This window comes from Rhinoderma darwinii, chromosome 1, assembly GCF_050947455.1.
Source record: "Rhinoderma darwinii isolate aRhiDar2 chromosome 1, aRhiDar2.hap1, whole genome shotgun sequence".
In the NCBI taxonomy this organism is placed as follows: Eukaryota; Metazoa; Chordata; class Amphibia; order Anura; family Rhinodermatidae; genus Rhinoderma; species Rhinoderma darwinii.
Window position 1 is genome coordinate 201443421 of NC_134687.1, and position 24756 is coordinate 201468176.

A 24756-nucleotide genomic window follows, 5' to 3' on the forward strand; every position below is an offset into this window, starting at 1 on the left:
TATTTCAATAAAATATTTTTTCTATGTCTTTGTGGTTTTTTTTAAACTATATTACTACGGCCTTAGTAATGGCCGCCGGCTGATTGACAGCATCCATTGCTAAGGCGGGGCTTAGTGTTAGCCGATGCAGAGGCTAACACTAACCCCCATTATTACCCCCCGTGCTGGGAAGAGCCGGGTACGATCCAGTACTTGACCATCTGTAGTGATGGTCGGCCACTGGGGTGGCCGCAGGCTGGTATTATCAGGAGGGGAAAGGCCAAAAACAGTGGCCCTTCCCACCCTGGTGATGCTAGGCTGCTGCTGCTTTATTGTATCTGGCTGGTTATGAAAAATGCGGGGGGACCCCACGTCATTTAAACAAATAAAAATAAAAAATAAATAATTGGAAAGAACGATGTCGGGTCCCCCCCAATTTTCATAACCAGCCAGATACAACACAGCAGCAGCAGGCAGCATTACAAGGGTGGGAAGGGCCACTGTTTTTGGCCTTCCCCAGCCTAATACTACCAGCCTGCGGCCACCCCGGTGCCTGCCTGTCACTACAGATGGTCGGGTACTGGTTCGTACCCGGCTCTTCCCAGCACCCCTGGTGGCGGTGGGTACCGGGGTAATAATGGGGGTTAGTGTAGCCTCTGCACATGCTAACATTAAGCCCCGCCTTAGTAATGGAGGTTGTCAATCAGCCAGCGGCCATTACTAAGGCGGTGATAATAAAGTTTAAAAAGATACAAGCACATAGAAAAAATATTTTATTGAAATAAAAAAACACAACCCTCATTAACCATTTTATTGAGAATAAAAAAAACGCTGTCATTGAAGTCCTCGGATCCGAAGTCCAACAACCGAACCTGTAAGGCTGTGTTCACACGACCATGTTACGTCCGTAATGTACGGAACGTATTTCGGCCGGAAGACCCGGACCGAACACACTGCATGGAGCCGGGCTCCTAGCATCATAGTTATGTACTATGATAGGAGTCCCTGCCTCGCTGCAGGACAACTGTCACGTACTGTAATCATGATTACAGTACGGGACAGTAGTTCCACGCAGAGGCATGGACTCCTAGCGTCGTACATCACTATGATGCTAGGAGCCCGGCCCCCTGCAGTGTGTTCTGTCCGGGTCTTCCGGCCGAAATACGTTCCGTACATTACGGACGTAACATGGTCGTGTGAACCCAGCCTTAAAAAACACAAACACACAAAAATAATCAGTAACACATAAAGAAGCAAAATTATTATTCTTACCTATCCTGGGTCCAGCGCTGGAGCCGCAATGTCAGCGAGCTGGGCCCTGTATCTAATCCTATCATGTGTGATACAGTCTGCTGAGCTGTGTATCTAATCCAATCATGTGTGATACTGTCTGCTATTCCCTGTATCTAATCGTATCTTCTGTGATACTGTCTGCTGGGCCCTATATCTAATCCGATCATGTGTGATACTGTCTGCTGAGCCACTGTATCTAATCCTATCATGTGTGATACTGCCTTCTGAGCCACTGTATCTAATCCTATCATGTGTAGTACTGTCTGCTGAGCCACTGTATCTAATCCTATCATGTGTGGTACTGTCTGCTGAGCCACTGTATCTAATCCTATCATGTGTGATACTGTCTGCTGGGCCACTGTATCTAATCCTATCATGTGTGATACTGCCTTCTGAGCCACTGTATCTAATCCTATCATGTGTGATACTGTCTGCTCAGCCACTGTATCTAATCCTATCCATAGTTTATAGGGTCGTAGTGCTATAGATATGCTATGCTGTCTCCTATACACACATTTTTTTGGGCGGACACATATGTATTGGGGCTATTTCCCGGACATTTTAAGCCCTGAGGGTATGTTCACACGGCTGAGTCCGTTACGGCTGATATTACGGTGCTGTTTTCAGGAGAAAACAGCACCGTAATTTCAGCCGTAATGGCATGTGCAGGCGTCTTTTGCTGCGTCCATTACGGAAGTAATTGAAGCTGGTTTTCCATGGAGTCCATGGAAAACGGCTCCATTTACGTCTGAAGAAGTGACAGGCACTTTTTTGACGCGGGCGTCTTTTTTACGCGCCGCCTTTTGACAGCGGCGCGTAAAAAAAAATGACCGTCGGCACAGAACATCGTAAGACCCATTCAAATGAATGGGCAGATGTTTGCCGACGCTTTTGAGCCGCATTTTCGGACGTAATTCAATGCTAAAACGCCCGAATTACGTCCGTAAATAGTGCGTGTGAACCCAGCCTTAGTGACGCCCCCGGCTGCTAGTGCTGCATTGTTGGGTCACTTAGGAGACCCAGCGATGCAGCTGAAAGCGGACCGTCGGCCATGAGAAGTTTGCAGGGGGGGGGGGCCCAGTAAGAATTTTTGCATCGGGGCCCATGAGCCTCTAGCTACGCCCCTGGTTAGACTTCTTTTGTAGCTATCCAGTTCAGAATAATTTCTTACAATATTTTTTGTGATTGTGAACCACTAATCTTCATCATTTAATTTACAAATCTTGTTCAATAATATTAATACTGGTGCTTGTAGCATGCCGCTGCCTGCTGATACAGACATCACGGACGTTTTGTATATATCTAATATATCAGACATCATTGTTTTGTATATATCTTATAGTGGCACCAAAAATTTTCATATTGTTCTGTATAAAACATTTATACACTGGCAGTGCCGTTAAACTTCAGCCTGTGCCCAAGTGGCGTTTTTTTTATCCCTTAAATGGAAGTGGGAAGTGGATAGCACGGGTGAATAAAAAGCTGTTACTTTTGGAAGTGCTGCCTCTATCTATTTTTGTCTGCCTGATATTGAGGACCGTGGACCAGGTCCAATTGACGCATGCACCCAGTTGCGGTCCAGTGCTGTGGAATCTCTTTGTGTTGTTAAATGGAACCTGTCATCAGCATTTCACCTAGTAAACCAGCAAAACCTGGTGGAAGTGGGCAAAAAAATCATTTTTATATAACCTATAATCAGAGCCGTAGCTAGGGGTTTAGCACAGGGGGGTAAAAACATATCTGATTGGGCCCCAACCCAAAGGGCTCCCCCTAACACATGTTTACAACTGAAGAGCCACATTCTAATTATATACCAGCCATCATCACTGTATATGACCCCCATTATCCCTGTATATAGCCCCATAATACCTGTATATACCAGTCATCATCCCTGTTTATAACCCCCATCATCTCTGTACATAACCCCATCATCCCTGAATATACCAGCCATCATTTCTGTATACAATGGGGGTTATATACAGGGATGATGGGGTTTTATAAAGGGATGATGGCTGGTATACACAGGGATGATCGGGGTTATATACAGAGATGATGGGGGTTATAAAAAGGGATGATGGCTGGTATATACAGGGAAGATGGGGCTATATACAGGGATTAGTGAGGCCCCATCTAGAATATGCAGTTCAGTTCTGGGCTCCAGTTCAGTTTCCCCTGCAGTTGGGAAAAATACAAAGAAGAGCAACGCCGCGAAAAATGCGAGTTGGTAAAAAAACGTCTGAAAAGCAGGGTCTGTTTTCCCTTGAAAACAGCTCTGGATTTTTAGACGTTTTTGTTGACTACGTGTGAACATACCCTTACTGTGAGAACTGTGAATCTATGGAATAGTCTACCGCAGGAGCTGGTCACAGTAGCTACAGTAGATGGCTTTAAAAAAGGCTTAGATAACTTCCTAGAACAAAAAATATTAGCTCCTATGTGTAGAAATTTTACCTTTCCCTTTCCCATTCCTTGGTTGAACTTGATGGACATTTGCAGTATTCCCTATAAGGTGTGCAGCTGCGTGGCCTTGCACCTTCCACAGTTAGCCCGTTCAGTAAAGTTTAAAGCCCGCTCAATGTCACGGGTGGCGGGCAGTTATAGTGGCATCCCTAGAACTGGAGGGGGCTCCGGTGCTAGCGACAACCACATTCACTTGTACGCACATACAAATGAATACTATCAGGGGCGTAATAATATCAGTGCCCCCCCCCCCCCGCACCACATCAATGAAAAGTTACTATAGTAACTGGGGACTATGTAATAAACTACACTGGCCCCTGTGACTATAGTAACTGACATTACTCACCCTCCCTCTTTCCGGAACGCAGCGGAGGTTCTGACGTCACAGCGCTGTGCGCTGCGCACAACATCCCGACACTCGATGGAGTGAGGAGCTCCGCTGCGGCCGAAGAGTTGGGTAAGTTTAATACCACAGTCTTGCTGAAGCTGATGGGTCGGGGTCCGAATCCCAGGACCCCTGCCAATCAGCTGTTTTGAAGGGGGTGCGGAGCTCATACGAGCACTAATTCCACTTCATTCCGGTTACTTTCTCACACTGAATCGCTGACACGCACGTGTCAGCGATTCACAGCGTGAGCAAGTGAGGGAAATGAAGGGGAACTGGACAACCCCTTTAACGTGTGTTAGGCTTAGATACATGGCCATAGCAGACAGTAATCTTATACTGTATAAGATTACTGTCTGCTGGACCCTGTATCTAAGCCTACCTTAGGCTTAGATACAGGGTCCAATAAACAGTATCACACATGCACATGGGCCTGGTATCTAAGGCCCTGTACACATCACCGCTGCCCTTCCATTGAGGAGTTCTGTCAGGTTTACTCCTCAACGGAAAGGCAAACGGAAGCCTTAGTCTTGATATCAATGGTGATGGAAACTTTGCTAATGGTTTCCGTTTGTCACCGTTGTGAACGGGTTCCGTTGTTTTGGCGGAATCAATAGCGCAGTCGACAATGCAAAACAACGAAACCCTACCACAGTGGTGACAAACGGAAACCATTAGCAACGTTTCTGTCACCATTAAGATCAATGGTGAGGGAAACTGAAGTGTAGGTTTCATTTTGCCTTCCTGTTGAGGGGTTAACCCAACGGAATTCCTCAACGGAAGGGAAACGGTGATGTCAACAAACCCTTTCTATATATTTTTTTTTTTTTTTTTACAGGTTCGGTCGCTGGATTACGTGGGATGCAAAGACTACTTTGCTGAAAGCTTTTTTATTCTCAATAATATGGTTAATGAATGTTGTGTGTTTTTTTTTTTATTTCAATGTCTTTGTATTTTTTCTAAAACTTTATCGCTACCACCTTACTAATAGCCGCTGACTGATTGACAGCGTCCATTACTAAGGAGGGGCTTCGTGTTAGCCGGTGATTACCCTATTACCCTGGTACCCACCGCCACCAGGGGTGCCAGGAAGAGCCGGGTACAATCCACTACCTGTCACATTGTGGACCCATTGGGCCTTACCGCCTTGAAGGTATGGCAGCTGGCAAACAGGACAAAGGTCACAGTGTATAGTTCGTATAGTGTACCTGTGGTAGCTCAGACAGTAGCAAGACAGGCTCGGCTGGGACTAGGCAGCAGGCAGGCACCAAATGTGGCATAGCAGGACAGGCGTGGTACACAGCACAGCACGACTTTAGCTCAACACGGCACTTGACCAGGATAGCACGGGATACAGGTTACAGGTAGCAGGAACGGGAAACACTGGAAACTGGAAGACACTTAGGAAACCATTTGCATAGACATACTAGGATAACGACAACAAGGCTCAGGCAAGGCAGGAAGGGGCAGAGCCCTGCTTATAGTCCAGGGTGCTCGGGGAGCAATCAGCTCAATCTCACACCTGTGTAAGCTCCAAGGCTGGACTGAGCTGGTGAGCGCACCCTGGTGGTCACTGTGGAACAGGACGGCCGCATGTGCACACATCTCTGGAGAGAAGGGCGTCGACCGGATGGAAGGAGTTCGTGGTCAGCGACCACAGACGTTACAGTATCCCCCCTCTTACGCCCCCTCCTCTTGGGACCAGAACGAGAGAGAAACTTCTTAACGAGGGTAGGAGCTTTGAGATTCTCTTCTGGCTCCCAGGACCTCTCTTCTAGACCAAACCCCCTCCAATCTACTAAATAAAAGGTTCTTCCTCTTACTTTTTTGGTGTCCAGGATCTCCTTAACCTCAAACATCTCGGAAGAACTTCCTGGGGGCAACTGCAGGGCTAAGAGTCTTAGAGTAGCGGTTCAGGACCACAGGTTTCAGGAGAGAAATGTGAAAGGAGTTGGGGATCCAGAGGGCAGGAGGCAGCCGAAGCTTTTAGGAGACCGGGTTAATCTGTTGAAAGATCTCGAAGTGTCCGAGGAACCTGGGAGCAAACTTTTAAGATGGCACCCAGCCGGATATTCCTGGAGGACAGCCAGACCTTGGTACCTGGAGAAAACTGGGGAGGTTCTCTTCTCCTTTTGTCTGCCTTATGTTTCATGCGGTCCACCGCCAACAGAATGGAGGATCGGGTCTGCTGCCGGATCCGCAGGAACTCCCTAAAAGCAGAATCAGCTGCAGGCACTTCGGACATAACGGACACCGGAAGAGGGAGTCGTGGGTGTTGGCCGTAAACTATGAAGAATGGTGTATTGAATGTGGACTCGCTAGTATGATTATTATACGAGAACTTGGCCCAAGGAAGAAGCTGCACCCAGTCATCATGCTGTTTGGAGATAAAGTTCTCCATGATTTGGTAGATCTTCTCGACTTGACCATTGGATTAAGGATAGTAGGCTGAGGAAAAGTCCAACTTCACACCGAGGAGTCCGTAGAGGGCTTTCCAGAACTTCGAGGTGAACTGAACCCCCGATCAGACACAATATGCCTAGGCAAGCCATGCAGGTGGAAGATGTGTTGGATGAAGAGGGTGGCAAGTTGAGATGCAGAAGGTAAACCGGTCAGCGGAACGAAGTGAGCCATCTTCGAAAATCGGTCCACCACCACCCAGACCACACTGCATCCCGCAGAGGGAGGCAGGTCCATGACAATGTCTATAGCAATATGTTGCCAGGGGGCATTGGGCACAGGCAGCAGCTGGAGCAGGCCCGTTGGTTTGGAGTGGGCAACTTTATTTGCTGCGCACACTGTGCAGGAGGAAACAAATTCCATGATGTCTTTTGTGCAGCGTGGGCCACCAGAACTGACGAGCAATCAAGTCTCGGGTCTTACGGACACCCGCGTGACCTGCCAGTTTTGAACTATGTCCCCAGTGGAGGATACTTCTTCTGTCTGCCAGACGCACAAAAGTCCTCCCCGGGGGAATGTCTCTCACTTGCAGAGGGTTGACAGGGATGATGCAGGACGGATTAATAATATTCTGTGGAGATTCCATAGAGTCCTCTGTCTTGAACGACCTGGACAAGTTATCGACCCTCACATTCATGTCAGCTGTATGGTATTGGACCCCAAACTGGAACCAGACAAAGAACAGCGACCACCAGGTCTGACGGGGATTCAGTCGTTGGGCTGTCTGGAGATAGTTAGGTTTTTGGGGTCCGTAAATATCAAAATGGAAAGAACTGTGCCCTCTAATAGATGTCTTTACTCCTCCAGAACCAATTTGATGGCCTGTAACTCCCGATCCCCAATTGAGTAGTTGCGTTCTGCGGAAGAGAAGAGCTTGGAGTAATAGCCCCATACCATTGACTTGCCCTTGGAACCTCTCTGGAACAGGAGTGCACCAGCACCAACAGAGGAGGCGTCCACCTCCAACGAGAACTGTCGACAAACATCTGGATGATGGAGCATCGAGGCTGACGTGAAGGCACTATTGAGATTATTAAATGCGGCTTCCGCCTCTGGAGTCCACACCTAGGCGTTCATGCCTGTCTTGGTGAGGTTAGAGATAAGAGATGTCAGTGAGGAAAAGTTTGGAATGAACTGTCTGTAGAAATTGGCGAATCCCAGGAAGTGCTGTATGGCCCTCAAGCCTTGAGGGCGTGGCCTTTCCAGGGCGGCCTTTACCTTTTCAGGATCCATCTTGAGACCTTGATTCGAGATGATGTAGCCCAGGAACGGTAGAGAATCTCTCTCAAACATGCACTTCTCCAACTTGGCGTACAGACGATTCTCCCTTAACCGTAGCAAAACTTGACGGACATGTCTTCGATGATTCATTGGATCTGGAGAAAAAAATCAAGATGTCATCAAGATAGACCACAACACAAACATAGAGGAGGTCACGGAAGATGTCATTAACAAACTCCTGGAAGACCGTGGGAGCATTACACAGACCGAAAGGCATTACTAGATATTCATAGTGTCCGTCACGGTTGTTAAATGCCGTCTTCCATTCGTCACCCCGGTGAATCCGGATTAGGTTGTAAGCCCACGCTAGTCTACTTTTGAAAAAATCTTGGATCCACGTATGCAATGAAACAGTTCAGAAATCAATGGCAACGGATACCTATTTTTTACCATGATCTGGTTGAAACCCCGGTAGTCTATGCAAGGACGCAGAGAACCATCCTTTTTCTTGACGAAGAAGAACCCGGCTCCTGCCGAGGAGGAAGACTTCCGTGTGAAGCCCTTCTCCAAGTTCTCCTTAACATAGGCGGACATGGACAGAGTCTCTAGCATGGAAAGAGGATATACCCTACCACGGGGAAGGGATGCACCAGGAACTAGGTCGATAGGACAGTCATACGCCCAGTTTTGGGGCAGCGACTCCGCCTCTTTCTTGCTGAAGACATCCGAGAATGCAGAATAATGACCAGGCAATCCTGCCAAGGACTGAGGCAGAGGACGCTATGCCGAACTAATCTGCACCAGGCAACGGTTGAGACACTCGGAACCCCACAGGAGAACCTCTCCAGTATTCAAGTCCAGGACTGGGGCATGTAGTCGGAGCCAGGGCAGACCCAGCAGCACAGGATTGACAGCTTTAGCCATGACAAAGATCGAAAGGAGCTCGGAATTGAGGTCTCCCACTTGGAGCCTCAGCGGCTTGGTCACAGATACAATTGGGTCTGGCAGAGGTAGTCCATTCACAGATGCAACTATCAACAGCCTCTCCAGAGGGGTTGTGGGCAATTGGAGAAGATCCACCAGGTCTCTACGAATGAAATTAGCAGCGGATCCAGAGTCCAGATACGCAGAGACCCGATGCACTTTCTCGCCGGACACTATGGTCATGGGGCTGGACAATTTAGACGAAAGTCCTTCTTTACCCAGGGTTGTCTCTCCCATTAATCCTAGGCTCTGGGGCTTTTGCGGACACAGACATACAAGATGGCATACGAGAATGCAATATAGAAAGAGTCCCGAGGTGCGTCTGCATTGTCTCTCCTGGGTAGATAGCTTAAACTGGTCCGTCCTCACAGACTCCATAGGAGGATCAGCATCTGAGGACAGCAGGGGTTGCTGCAAAGTAAGAACCGGACTAGGGAGTCCTACCTCCCGACGAGCCTCTTGGAACCGTTCTCGGATCCTTGTATCAATCCGGGCAGCCAGAAGGATGAGGGCATCTCAGGCAGCCAGCTCGTCCTTAAACAGTCCCTGCCAGAATGTAGCCACCAGGGCCTCATTATTCTACAACAGTTCTCCCACCAGGGTGCGGTAGTGGATGGCGTACTCGTGCACGGAGGTGTCTCCCTGGCGTAGGTTTAGTAAGGAGACGGCTGTAGATGAGACTCGTCCAGGCTCCTCAAACACCGTGCAAAATGTCCGTAGGAACCCCTGGAAGTAACAGGTCTCTGGTCTTTGTCTCTCCCAGATAGGGTTCGCTCATGCAAGGGCCGAGCCAGTGAGGAGAGAGACGATGAACGCGACCCTTGCGCCATCAGACGAGAATGCCCTTGCATACAGGCTAAAGTGGGTCTGGCACTGGTTCAAAAATCCACGTCAGGTCCTCGCGTCTCCATCATAGCGGTCAGGAAGCGGCAAAGAAAATTGGGGATCAGCACTGCCAGGAGGTGTAGTCGGAGGATCAGTACTGCCAGGAGGTGTAGTAGGATTAACGGCAGCTTGCACCTCCAGCCGACGTGAAATAATGTTCAATGCCTGGAGGAGTTGGTCCTGTCGAGATCGGAGGTCTAGCATATCTGCCCGCATCTCCTGTGACGTCGTCATGGTCTTGGATTGACCAGCGGGGTCCATGGCCTGAGCCTACGGGTATGTGGACCCACTGGGCCGTACCGCCTTGACGGTATGGCAGCTGGCCAACAGGACACAGGTCACAGTCCATAGTTCGTATAGTGTACCTGTGGTAGCTCAGATAGTAGCAAGACAGGCTCGGCTGGGACTAGGCAGCAAATGAACAACCTACAAAAACCTCCAACCAAACCAATCGCCTGAACAGGGGTCCCTTTTATACAAGTAGTCAACCTAAACGCGAACCACAAGGGAACACAGCCCCTTAAAAAATATGCAACAATATATGCAAAAGTAGAATATCTTTATTAAATATAATACATAATGACATACTACGGAATAAAAAGGATGGAACATATGCGGAGATACAGACAGTGAGGTCAGATGTATAAGACCATAGGCAACTAGAGTCAACCAACCGTCGGTGGCCAGGAACCACTCACATAACCAACAGGGAAGATCAAATAAAGCGTGTGCATAGAATAAATATGCCCACATATAACATTAAGTGCTACCTAATAACATTTGCAAAAGTTAACATAAGAAATCCTGACATTAGATGTAGGCACAAAATTAGATAAATGAGTGATAAATGAAATAGTCGTCAGAAAAATTAAAAAAATAAGAAAATGACGGTAGACACATATCTTGAGACATAATGGAGAGCGGAACCGGCAACCTAAGGAAATGGCTGAATAAACGCCTCGACGCGTGTTTCACCCTACAGGCTACATACAGTAAAACACCAGGGGTTTAAATAGAAATAAATGGTTATGCAAACCTGTGGTGAATGCAAATCGGCGCTCAACACGCACGCCGGGAGGCACCCGCATAATAGGACGCGCGCAACCCAAAGAGATTCTATCTATTCCACGCACCTCAAAACCCCTAGGGTTACAGGAATGGTGCTCACGAAAATGTAGGGCAATAGGTTGAAGTTTTTCAATCTCCTGTACATTGGAAGCAGATTTCATTTTACTGACATGTTCTAACACACGTACCTTCAAAGGTCTACTAGTCATACCGACATAAATGAGGTCTCAAGGGCAAGTGGAAAAATAGATCACAGCTTCTGTATTGCAAGTAATATTATATACAATCTTGTAATCCTTACCTTTGTCGGAACTGTAAAAATTAAAGGCACGTGTTAAGTTTTTACAAGCAGAACAATTACCACAATTAAAAGATCCCCAGGGGGGGCCTCGACTACCAAATGGGTTTTGAGGGACACTCGGAACGTAGTGGCTAGATGTTAGAAGGTCCCTCAAATTCTATGGCCTTCTTGACCTTCGGGTAATGTGCAGAAGTAGCATGAAGGAGGGCGTTGGTCAAGGTTTTCTTCCTAAAGATGTCAGTGGAAAAAGAGCCCTTATAATGAAAATGTCTAGGAACCCTACACAGGTATGACTATACTTCCGCGTAAGTTTCATGTTAAAATCATTAACATTAAGAGAGGCCAGAAATACTTCCAATTGGGACGTGGAGCCCTGCCAGATGAATAGAATATTGTCGATATACCTTGACCACAGGAGTACCGCATCATGACCCGGAGTCTGCTGGACAATATCCTTCTCCCACAACCCCAGGAATAAATTGGCATACGAGGGCGCACACATCGCCCCCATCGCCGTGCCTTGGAGCTGTAGGAAAAGGCGGTCCTTAAAAGTAAAAAAATTATGAGTCAAAGCATAATTCAAAAGACATAAAACAAATTCAATAAGATCCTGGTCATCCCGTGGTCATGGCATATAGACGTGTACAGGGACTCTACGTCACACGTCACCAAAAGCATATCATCATCAAGGTGTAGCCCATTAAGTCGTTGTAGCATATCCGTAGTGTCCCTGATATAAGATGGCAGGGTTTCCACACATTTTTGTCAAAAGAAATCAATAAATGTACATATATTCTCTCAAAGGCCCCCAATCACCTGATACGATTGGACGACCAGGAGGGCTGATGGAATTTTTATTCACTTTAGGCAATAAATAAAGAGTGGGTTTAATTGGAAAGTTGACCGAAAGACCCTCCTTCAATTTAGGATTAATAATCTGTTCGTCCACACCCCTCTGTAATGTGGTGTCTAGTTCTCTTTTAAAGATCGGGGTGGGATCAGATGATAACCTACGGCAGCACTGTTGCATATTGAGCTGGCAGAATGCTTCACTCTCATACATCTGTGCCGGCCATATCACAACATCCCCCCCCCCTTGTCTGCTGGTTTAATAACCACATCCATAAGATTCTTAAGTTGTTTAATGGCCTGTCTTTGATTGAAATTGAGATTACACGTCACTCATTTCTCTGAAATGGTTTCTAAATCCTTTTTAACCAATTTGAAAAAAATGTCCACTGAAGGACATAACGAAATAGGGGGGAAATGTTGGGAGCGGTGGCACAGATGCATGGGTAATCTAGGGTCCAGCCTTTCCTCCTGTTCCTCCAATAATGACATAAGAGCATTAAAAGCCTGTTTTTCCACCAAAGAGCCCATAGGAATAGTACAATCATTTCTGCTGAAATGTTTTTTAAATAGTAATTTCCTAGAAAAAAGGGCCAGGTCCTTAACCCCTTCCCGACATCCGACGTATATATACCATGCACTCCGGGTGGGGGAATATGGAGCGTGCTCACGGGCTGAGACCGCTCCATAGAGCGAGTGTGTCGGCTGTGTGTTACAGCCGACACTTCTGGGTAACGAACTACACCCCTCAGGGAATTTATCTAGGGGTATAATTAGCATTTTGACTCCACAGGTATTTTGCTATATTTATTGGAGTTAGTCTGTGAAAATGAAAATCTACTTTTTTTCTGGAAAAACGTAAAAATTTCCAATTTTTGCAAGAAATAAAGGAGAAAAAGCACCCCAACATTTGTAAAGCAATTTCTCAGATTACGGAAATACCCCATATGTGGTAATAAACTGCTGTTTGGACCCACAGCAGAGCTCAGAAGGGAAGGAGTGTCATTTGGATTTTGGAGCTCTGATTTTACTGGAATGGTTTTCGGTGCCGTGTCACATTTGCAACGCCCTGGAGGGACCTAAACAGTGGAATCCCCCCAAAAGTGACCCCATTTTGGAAACTATACCCCTCAAGGAATTTTTCTAGTGGTATAGTTAGCATTTTGACCCCACAGGTTTTTTGCTGAATTTATTGGAATTGGTCTGTGAAGATGAAAAGATACTTTTTTTCGGAAAAAAAAACAGAACTTTCTTTTTTTTATAAGTAATAAAGGAGAAAAAGCACATAAACATTTGTAAAGCAATTTCTCCTGATTACGGCAATACCCCATATGTGGTAATAAACTGCTGTTTGGACCCACGGCAGGGCTCAGAAGGGACGGAGCACCATTTGGATTTTGCAGCTCAGATTTTGCTGAATTGGTTTCTGGAGGCCATGTCGCATTTGCAGAGTCCCTAAAGTACCAGTACAGTAGAAATTCCCCAGGTGTGATCCCAATTTGGAGACTATACCCCTGAAAGAATTAAATTAGAGCTATAGTGAGCATTTTGAGCCCTCAGGTGTTTTATAGATTTTATTAGAATTAGTCTGTGAAAATGAAATTATTTTTTTTTCCAATAACCTGTAGATTTAGCTCATCATTTTTCATTTCCACAAGGAATACAGGAGAAAAGACACCCCAAAATGTGTTACACAATTTCTCCTGAGTAGGGAAATACCCCATATGTGGTTGTAAACGGCTATTTGGACATACGGCAAGGGTCTAAACGGAAAAAGCGCAATTTCGTTTTTGTTGTGGAGATCTTACAAAATTTGTTTTTTACGCCATGTTGCATTGCGCTGAGGTACCAGTACAGTGAAAACTCCCGAGAAGTGACCCCGTTTAGGAAACTACAACCCTGAAGGAATTCATCTAGAAGTGTAGTGAGCATTTTGACCCCCAAAGGTTTTGAAGAAATTAGTGCACAATAGATGTTGCAGATTGAAAATTGCCATTTTCCACAGATATGCTATTTCAGTGCCCAATGTGTTGGGCCCAGCTTGTACCACTGGAGACATACGCCCCATAAATTTTTAAGCAGTTCTCCAGAGTACGGTAATACGTCATATATGGTCATAAACTGCTGTTTGGGCACACTGCCAGGCCCAGAAGGAGCACCATTTGGCGTTTGGTGCGCAGATTTTGCTTGGTAGTAGTTTTGTTTAGTGTTTTACTGGTGTTTCAGTTGTGGGGGCATATGTAAGCATATGTAAGCTGGGCGGAGTACATCAGGGTATATGTTAGCTGGGTGGAGTGTAACAGGGTATATGTAAGCTGTGCGGAGTGTATCACGGTATATGTAAGCTGTGCGGAGTACATCAGGGTATATGTAAGCTGGGCGGAGTACATCAGGGTATATGTAAGCTGGGCATAGTTCATCAGGGTATATGTTAGCTGAGCGGAGTACATCAGGATATATGTAAGCTGTGCGGAGTACATCAGGGTATATGTAAGCTGGGCGGAGTATATCCGGGTATATGTAAGCTGTGCGGAGTGTATCACGGTATATGTAAGCTGTGCGGAGTACATCAGGGTATATGTAAGCTGGGCGGAGTACATCAGGGTATATGTAAGCTGGGCATAGTTCATCAGGGTATATGTTAGCTGAGCGGAGTACATCAGGATATATGTAAGCTGTGCGGAGTACATCAGGGTATATGTAAGCTGGGCGGAGTACATCAGGGTATATGTAAGCTGGGCGGAGTGCAACAGGTCATAATAGGATGATGTAATAATGGGGAGAATGAATAATAAAATTAATTATCCATGGATAGTGACGTACGCTTTGAACCAATCCTTCATGCACAGTCGCACTTCTAAAGGGTGTCTGTGGTGTTGTACAAAACATCCGCACTCCAGCATTGCCTAATCTTTGACTTCTTCACTAGCCCCATATGTAGCACAGGCCCCAAAATATCATAGATTCCGCTGCATTTACAGGGTCTACCAGTGGGGGCGTGGGGTTTTAGGTGGAGAACTGCTGCACATATAAATTAGTCTGGGCCGTCGTTTTGCATTATTGCGTTCCAAGAGTCATAACTTTTTATTTTTCCATTGACGAGCTGTGTGAGTGCTTGATTTTCATGGGACGAGCCGTAGATTTTATTAGTATCATTTTGGGGTACATGCGATAATTTGATCAGTTTTTATTCCATATTTGGACAACAGAAGCACATAAATATATTTAGTACCTAAAAGAAGAGCACACAATTGTGCATGCATATAAGAGTATACAGCTAAAGCTCCAAGTTGCACCCAAAACAAAGACCATGCTTTATAAATAAAGGATATTGCATAATATCATATTTGCTTTATGATTTGTGTGGACGCATTATTGTTTGGCGTATGCCAATGGTCTATACTCGTATAGGTATTCAACATGTTTACTTTATTCTGCGGTTCGATACGATTATGGCAATACCAAATTTATATGTTTTACTACTTTTACAAAATAAAAACACTTTTTTCTAAATAAAATGTTTTAGTGTCACCATGTCCTGAGAGCCATAACTTTTTTATTTTTTTGTCGACGGAGCTGTGTGAGGGCTTGTTTTTTGCGTGACACACTGTAGTTTTTATTAGTACCATGTTTGGCTACGTGTGAGTTTTTGATCACTTTTTATTTCATTTTTTTGGAAACAACATGACCAAAAAAGGAAATTCTGCCATTGTTTTTTATTGTAATTTTTTTACGGTGTTCACCGTGCAGGATAAATAATATGATATTTTTTAGGCCAGGCCAATACGAACGCGGCGATACCTATTATGTCTAGTGTTTTTTTTGTTTTTTTTCTAATTATAAAGGAATTGATCAGGGAAGCAGGGTGATTATTGTTATTATTACGTAAAACTTGTATTTATTTATTTATTTACTTATCTAAAACTTTTTTTTTTTCACTTTTTATTTTACACATACTAGGAGACTGGAAGATCTGATCTTCTGATCCCCTGTACAATACACTGCATTCCTTCTGTATGTACTTGTGTAGTGTAGTGTATTGTAACTGTCATTTTACAACTGACAGTTGAGCCTATTACATCCTGCCTTGGGCAGGACATAATAGGCTCCTGTACCTGGCAACCAGGAAGCCGTTGCTAGGCTTCCTGGTTGCCATTGCAACCATCAGAACCCCGCGATTTTTTGCGGGGGGGGGCAATGGGGTGCAGAGGGAGCCCCTTCCCTCTGGATCAATCACTTAAATGCTGCTGTCGCTATTGACAGCGGCATTTAAGGGGTTAAACTACAGAGATCAGAGAGAACAGTGATCGCTGTAGTTGGGGTGGGATGTCGGCTGTATATTACAGCCGCCACCCAATGAAGATGAAGCGCGCACAGCTCCTGTGCCGGCTTCATCCTCAGGGCGTTACTATACGCCCATTTTAGGGAAGGGTTAATAAAAATAGTGGGTTTTTTTTTGTTTTACATGGCTTTCTCTGATCTCCTCACGGATCTCACAGAAATGAGGAGATCAGAGAAAGTGACAGGAGCTCTCTCATGTAGACGACGTCACAAACGGCTGTGATATGTCGGTCTCTGAAGACTGACTAATCACAGCAATCGCCGGCATGGTGGCCTGCTAATTGGTCCCCAGGCCGGTAGCAGAGACGGTTAGCTGTCAATGACAGCTACCCCCGCTGTTATATCACTATGTGATTTCACATAGTGACAGTTTATTCCTTCTCCGCAATAGTACGGCGACGGTCCGCTACAATGAGCCGTACTATTGCGGAGAAGGTACGCAATGGGTTAAACTTACATGGAAGTATAGTCATACCTGTGTAGAGTTCCTAGACATTTTCATTATGAAGGATGATAAGGGCTCTATTTCCACTGACATCTTTAGGAAGAAAACCTCGACCAACGCCCTCCTTCATGCTACTTCTGCACATTACCTGAAGGTCAAGAAGGCCATGCCTGTGGGCCAATTTTTGAGGGTGAGGCGTATCTGCTCCAGTGATAGTAATTTTGAGCGTCACGCATCTGACATGACAGCAAGGTTTAAAAATCAAGGCTATAGACAGAGAGACATCCGAAGGGGTTATTTAAGAGCGAAGCATTCAACCCGTGATAGACTTCTGGTGAGTAGGCCCAATAAGAAAAAAATGTACCAAAATGTTAGATTTATCACCACATTTAATCCCCAATGGATAGAGATTCGTGATATTCTACAAAAACATTGGCGGGTCTTACTCACTGATCGTGATCTGGCAGGGGTTTTGCCCTGTTACCCCTCCATCACATGGAGAAGGTCCAAGAATTTGAGGGACCTTCTAACATCTAGCCACTATGTTCCGAGTGTCCCTCAAAACCCATTTGGTAGTCGAGGCCCCCTGGGGATCCTTTAATTGTGGTAATTGTTCTGCTTGTAAATACATAACACGTGCCTTTAATTTTTACAGTTCCGACAGAGGTAAGGATTACAAGATTGTATATAATATTACTTGCAATACAGAAGCTGTGGTCTATTTTGCCACTTGCCCTTGTGACCTCATTTATGTCGGTATGACTAGTAGACCTTTGAAGGTACGTGTGTTAGAACATGTCAGTAAAATAAAATCTGCTGCCAATGTACAGGAGATTGAAAAACTTCAAACTATTGCCCGACATTTTCTTGAGCACCATTCCTGTAACCCTAGGGGTTTTGAGGTGCGTGGAATAGATAGAATCTCTTTGGGTTGGAGAGGAGGGGACGTACGCTTGGCATTGCTGAGAAAGCAAATGAAATGGATCATTTTACTTAATACAGTGACACCATTTGGTTTGAATGAGGCCACTAGTGTCACGGACACAGGGTATGTGGACCCACTAGGCCGCTCCGCCGTAGCGGGGAGGCAGCTGACCAGGTCACAGTCTATGCGGAAGTCAATGGCAGACAGTAATGCTTGGGTGCCTGAAATAGTACGGATGGAGGCAGGTGGCGCCAGACGTGGTGGGCAGTATCTGACGAAGCGGAAGACACTTGATGTGGCAGATGACACATGACGTGGCAGATGAAACTTGGCGTGGCAGATGACACTTGACGTGGCAGAAGACACTTGACGTGGCAGATGACACTTGACGTGGCAGAAGACACTTGACGTGGCAGATGACACTCCAACGCTGGTAGGCACAGGAACTAGAACAATACGGAATACAGGAACGGTAACAGGGCACGGGTAACAGCTGCAACGGGAGACACTAATGGACCAGTGTGAGACAGACTGGGAAAGACTAACAACGCTCAGGCAAGGATTAGAAGGCCAGGGGCCTTCTTATAGACCAGGAAATCGTGGCAGTTGATAGTGATGACGATTTCCTAATTGCGCGCGCTGGCCCTTCAAGGCCGGGCGCGAGCGTGCGCTCGCACCCTACGGGACCCAGCCGAACGAAGCGGATGTGAGCGCTGGCATCTCCTAGGAGGGAGATGGAGACCAGCGCTCACAGATCCATGGCTGCGGGCGTCGGGAGGTGAGTAAAACCGACGGCCCGCGGCAATGGACGCTACAGTATCCCCCCTCTTACGCCCCCTCTTCTTGGGGCCAGAGTGAGAGAGGAACTTTTTAATAAGAGCAGGAGCGCTGAGGTTCTCTTCTGGCTCCCAGGAACTCTCCTCAGGACCAAACCCTCTCCTGTCCACCAAATAGAAAGTCCTTCCTCCTACCCTTTTGCAGTCCAGGATCTCCTTTACCTCGAATACATCAGAAGGACCGCTGGGAGCAACTGTGGAACTAGAAGTCTTGCTGTAGCGGTTCAGGACCACTAGTTTCAGGAGGGACACGTGGAAGGAGTTAGGGATTCTGAGGGTAGGAGGCAGCCGCAGCTTATAGGAGACAGGGTTAATTTGTTGTAGGATCTCGAAAGGACCAAGGAACCTGGGAGCAAACTTGTATGAAGGCACCCTCAAGCGAATGTTCCGAGAGGACAGCCAGACTTTAGTCCCAGGAAGATACTGAGGCGGCTCTCTTCTCTTGGTATCTGCCTTTCGCTTCATGCGATCCACCACCAGCAAAATAGAGGACCGGGTCTGTTGCCAGATTTGCAGGAAGTCCCCATATGCAGAGTCAGCAGCGGGTACCTGAGATGAAGTTGATACAGGAAGAGGAACTCTGGGATGTTGACTGTATACAATGTGAAACAGAGTGGAAGTGGTAGACTCACTTGTGTGGTTGTTGTAAGAAAACTCGGCCCATAGAAGAAGCTGTACCCAGTTATTGTGCTGTGAAGAGATGAAGTGGCGGAGATAATTTTCCATGATCTGGTTGATCCTCTCAACTTGCCCATTGGACTGGGGGTAATAGGCTGAGGAAAATTCCAAACTCACATCCAGGAGTTTACAGAGGGCTCTCCAGAACTTAGAGGTAAACTGAACCCCCCGGTCGGACACAATGTGAAGAGGCAAGCCATGCAAGCGAAAGATGTGCTGAATGAAGAGACTCGCCAGTCTGGGAGCAGTGGGTAGGCCGGTCAGCGGGATAAAATGTGCCATCTTAGAGAACCGGTCCACCACCACCCAGATGGTGTTGCATCCTGCTGAGAGAGGAAGGTCTGTGACGAAGTCCATAGCGATGTGCTGCCAGGGGGCACTGGGTACAGGCAGAGGTTGAAGCAGGCCGGCAGGCTTGGAGTGAGTCACTTTATTAGAGGCACAGACCGTGCAAGCAGAGACAAAGTCCAGAACATCCTTAGGTAGCGTGGGCCACCAAAAGTGACGAGCAATAAGGTCTTGGGTTTTACGGACACCGGCGTGCCCAGCTAGTTTAGAACTGTGTCCCCAGCGGAGAATTCTTTTTCTGTCTGCCAACCGAACAAAAGTTCTCCCTGGAGGGATATTTCTAAGCTGCAGAGGATTGGCGGTGACAACGCAGGATGGGTCTATGATCGTCTGAAGGGACTCGACTGTGTCTTCCATCTCAAATGATCTGGACAGGGCATCGGCCCTCACATTCTTGTCAACAGGACGGTAGTGGAGTAGAAATTGGAAACGGGTGAAGAACAGTGACCACCTGGCTTGACGAGGATTCAGTCTTTGAGCGGACTGAAGGTAGGTGAGGTTCTTGTGGTCGGTGAAGATCAGGATGGGGTGAGCAGCGCCCTCCAGAAGATGTCTCCACTCCTCCAGGGCCAATTTGATAGTCAGTAGCTCCCGATCTCCAATGGAGTAATTGCGCTCAGCCGAAGAAAACAGTCTTGAATAGTAGCCACATACAACTGCCTTTCCTTTGGAGCTCCTCTGGAACAGAAGTGCGCCTGCACCAACAGAGGAAGCGTCCACTTCTAGTGAGAACTGCCGAGATACGCCAGGGTGATGGAGGATTGAAGCTGAAGTGAAGGCTTTCTTGAGGCTAATGAATGCGGACTCTGCCTCTGGAGTTCATACCTTGGCGTTCACACCCTTCTTGGTAAGGGTAGAGATGGGGGCCGTCAGAGAAGAAAAGTTCGGAATAAACTGCCGGTGGAAATTGGCGAACCCAGGAACCGCTGTATAGCCCTTAGGCCTTGAGGACGTGGCCATTCCAGGACAGACTTTAATTTCTCAGGGTCCATCTTAAGGCCTTGATCCGAGATGACATAGCCCAGGAAGGGCAAAGACCTCTTTCCAAAGGTGCATTTCTCTAACTTGGCATACAAGCGATTCTCTCTTAGTCGCAGAAGAACTTGACGAACATGCCTCCGATGGGTCATCAGATCTGGGGAGAAAATTAGAATATCATCGAGATAAACTACAACACACATATAGAGGAGATCTCAGAAGATATCAATAACGAACTCCTGAAATACTGCGGGAGCGTTACACAGTCCGAAAGGCATCACTTGGTATTCGTAGTGCCCATCGCGGGTGTTAAATGTCGTCTTCCATTCGTCACCCTGGCGAATACGGATTAGATTATAGGCCCCCCGCAGATCTAGCTTGGAAACATTTTTGGCTCCTCGTATGCGATCAAATAGCTTGGAAATGAGTGGCAACGGGTATTTGTTCTTGACCGTGATCTAATTGAGACCACGGTAGTCAATGCAGGGTCGGAGAGATCCATCTCTCTTTTTAACGAAGAAGGAGCCTGCCCCGGCCGGGGAGGAAGATTTTTGAATAAAACCCCTCTCCAAGTTCTCCTTGATATAGGCTGACATCGATAAAGTCTCTGGCAAGGAGAGAGGATATACTCGTCCACGGGGAGGAGAAGCATTGGGAACCAGTTCAATGGGACAGTCATAATTCCGATGTGGAGGCAACATCCGCAAAACTGGCATACTGAGAAGGTAGATCGGAGAGTGACTGAGGCAGAGGGGGCACAACAGGACGGACTTGTGACAGGCAATGGCTATGGCATCTTGAAACCCATTGAAGAACCTCTCCAGAATTCCAGTCGAGTGTCGGGGCGTGTAGACGGAGCCATGGCAGACCCAGCAGGATAGGATTGATAGCCTTAGGTAGTACCAGGAAGGTGATCTGTTCTGAGTGAAGAGCTCCGACCCGTAGTGTCAACGGCTCAGTGATAAGCATGATTGGATCAGGCAACGATAGACCATTCACAGAGGCAACTGCCAGGGGTCTCTCCAGACAGACTGTGGGTAGTTGAAACCGATCCACTAGATCCTGGTGGATAAAATTAGCAGCCGCTCCAGAGTCAAGATAGGCGGAGGAAGGATGTGATGTCTGTCCGGTGATGATGGCCACAGGTAACGATAATTTGGAAGAGGTTTTAACGTTTGGAGACGTTCCACCTAGAGTTGCCTCTCCAACCAACCCTAGGTACTGGAGTTTCCCGGTTTCTGTCGGCATTGGCGCACAAAATGACCCTTGAGGCCACAATACATACAAAGTCCAGAGGAGCGTCTGCGCTGCTTCTCCTGTTCAGATAACCGGACTCTGTCTACCTGCATGGGTTCTTCAGGTAGCGCACTAGGAGTGGGCAATAGTGGTCTCTGGGCAGAGGGTGCTGGTCTGTGGGCCCGGCTCTCCTGACGAACCTCTTGAGAGCGCTCCCGTATTCTCATATCAACCCGGGTGGCTAACAGGACGAGGGCATCCAAGGTAGAAGGAAGGTCGCGGGCTGCCAGTTCGTCCTTGATGTGAGAGGACAGTCCCTGCCAGAAGGTCGCCACCAGAGCCTCATTGTTCCATGCCAGCTCGGCTGCTAGGGTACGGAAGGAGATAGCATACTCCCCTACTGTGGAGCCCTTTTGCTTGAGTGTCAACAGAGTAGCTGCGGCAGAGGAAGTTCGACCCGGCTCCTCGAACACGGCACGAAAGGACTGCAGGAACAAGGCTAGGTCCGCGGATACAGGTCCTTGTTGCTCCAAGATTGGGTTCGCCCATGCGAGGGCCTTGCCAGCGAGGAGGGAGATAATAAATGCCACTTTGGCCTCCTCGGAGGGGAAGAGATGAGGCCGTAGCCTAAAATGCACCGTGCATTGATTGAGAAATCCTTTACATGCTCTGGGGTCACCGTCGTAGCGAGGAGGAAGGGGCAGAGGAACTGAGGATCCGGAACAAACAGGGGGAGCAACAGGCAGTGGCACGGCAACAGCTTCAGGAGGAAGAACCGGGGGTGGAACAGTGAGTAGATCCAGGCGGACCAGGATAGAATTCACCGCCTCAAGGAGTTGATCCTGACGTGTGCGTAGGTCATGCATCTCTGTCTGAATCTTCTGTACTGGGGTCTTGGGCTGGCCAGCGGGTTCCATGGCCTGAGCATACTGTCACGGACACAGGGTATGTGGACCCACTAGGCCGCTCCGCTGTAGCTGGGAGGCAGCTGACCAGGTCACAGTCTATGCGGAAGTCAATGGCAGACAGTAATGCTTGGGTACCTGAAATAGTCCGGGCGGTGGCTGTGGCTTCAGCTCGGATGGAGGCAGGTTGCACCAGACGTGGCGGGCAGTATCTGACGAAGCGGAAGACACTTGACGTGGCAGATGACACTTGACGTGGCAGATGACACTTGGCGTGGCAGATGACTCTTGACGTGGCAGAAGACACTTGACGTGGCAGATGACACTTGATGTGGCAGAAGACACTTGACGTGGCAGATGACACTTGATGTGGCAGAAGACACTTGACGTGGCAGATGACACTCCAACGCTGGTAGGCACAGGAACTAGAACAATACGGAATACAGGAACGGTAACAGGGCACGGGTAACAGCTGGAACGGGAGACACTAAGGGACCATTGCGAGACAGACTGGGAAAGACTAACAATGCTCAGGCAAGGATTAGAAGGCCAGGGGCCTTCTTATAGACCAGGAAATCGTGGCAGTTGATAGTGATGACGATTTCCTAATTGCGCGCGCTGGCCCTTTAATGTCATGTTTTGCCTGTTGTAATTCTTGAATTGTGATGTAGCCCGTTACTTTGAATGTTGCTTTTTTCTAGGGGGATATCTTGTCAGATTATGTTTCCTGTTCTCCCTCTACTTAAGAGGGTCTATTGAGTATATTATTCAGATGAATGTACCCATTTCTAAAAATACATGTATGCTTTACTTATACATATATTATCTTCCTGTTGATATTGAAGCATTTTTTATGACATCTAGTGTTATAGATCATACATTATTATTCACTTAGCGCATACTGCTCTATGCGGTTATTTCACATATGCACTTTATTCTAAATAATATATTTGCTTGTTTATGGTATATTCATATATTTTTGAATATATAGATGGGGAAAAAAAGTGAAACAAAATCCTGCGCTGGGTAAAAGTAAAATAGAACTCCTGTTCCAATTTTATTAGTATAACAATTAAAAAGAACTTGATGGGATAGTTCTATAATATGACAGACTACAGGGATGAGTGATGGGTAGAGGATCAAAGTTTTCCTTGTTGGCACATTCCAACAAGGAAAACTTTGATCCTCTACCCATCACTCATCCCTGTACTCTGTCATATTATAGAACTATACCATCTAGTTCTTTTTTTAATTGTTATACTAATAAAATTGGAACAGGAGTTTCATTTTACTTTTAACCAGCGCTGGAATTTGGTTAACTTTTTTTCCCTGTTGTTTGCCGCTGGCCGTGCGGGAATCCGGTCGCTGTCTGTCCCCAGACACAATGAATGGTGAGCTGGAGGTTCTCCTCCTCCGCCTCTTCCCCACTTAAAATTTGTTGTATATATAGATGTAATCTCTATATACTTGTATGTATTTATCATGTATATTGTTTTATTTATATTCTTTCACTATTCACGTATTTATATATATATTTTTATATTTATATATTTTTTTTTTTCTTGGTGTATCACTTTACATCTATTTAAATATTTTTTATCACAATTTAATTATTTTTGAGTATTATTTTGCACGTTTTTGTGTCACTTATTTATATGTCATTTTGTATGTGCACTTTTCTTCACTTCTTAATTACTCACTTCAATTTATTCATATATATATTTTTTTTCTTTATTCATTTATTCCTTCACTTCACATCACTTCATGTTATATCACTTCTATATATGTTGTATTTGTAATGTCGGGGTAGGGAGACAGACAGGTGAGCCCTAATCTACCCGCCACTCAGTCCCTGCCTACTTGCACGGCCCGTCCTAGGCAACGGCGTACAACTGGGCGACGGTCCCTACGCTCAATATGTGCACGACAGACAAACAGACAAGGGTACACAGAAGCTAAGCGAAATGGGGCAGTTGCCCACGGCAACACCGTGAGCAACAAGAGTAGTGAACGAGCCGAGTCAAACCAGGAGTGTACGAGGTACCAAACGCAAAGCAGGAGCGTAGTCAGTAAAGCCAGGGTCGATATGAAGCAGAGGTCAATAGTAATAGCAGGAGCAGCAGAGCCAGGAAACAAGAAAGAATCACAGGCAAAGACAAGCAGAAAATAAAGGTATAAA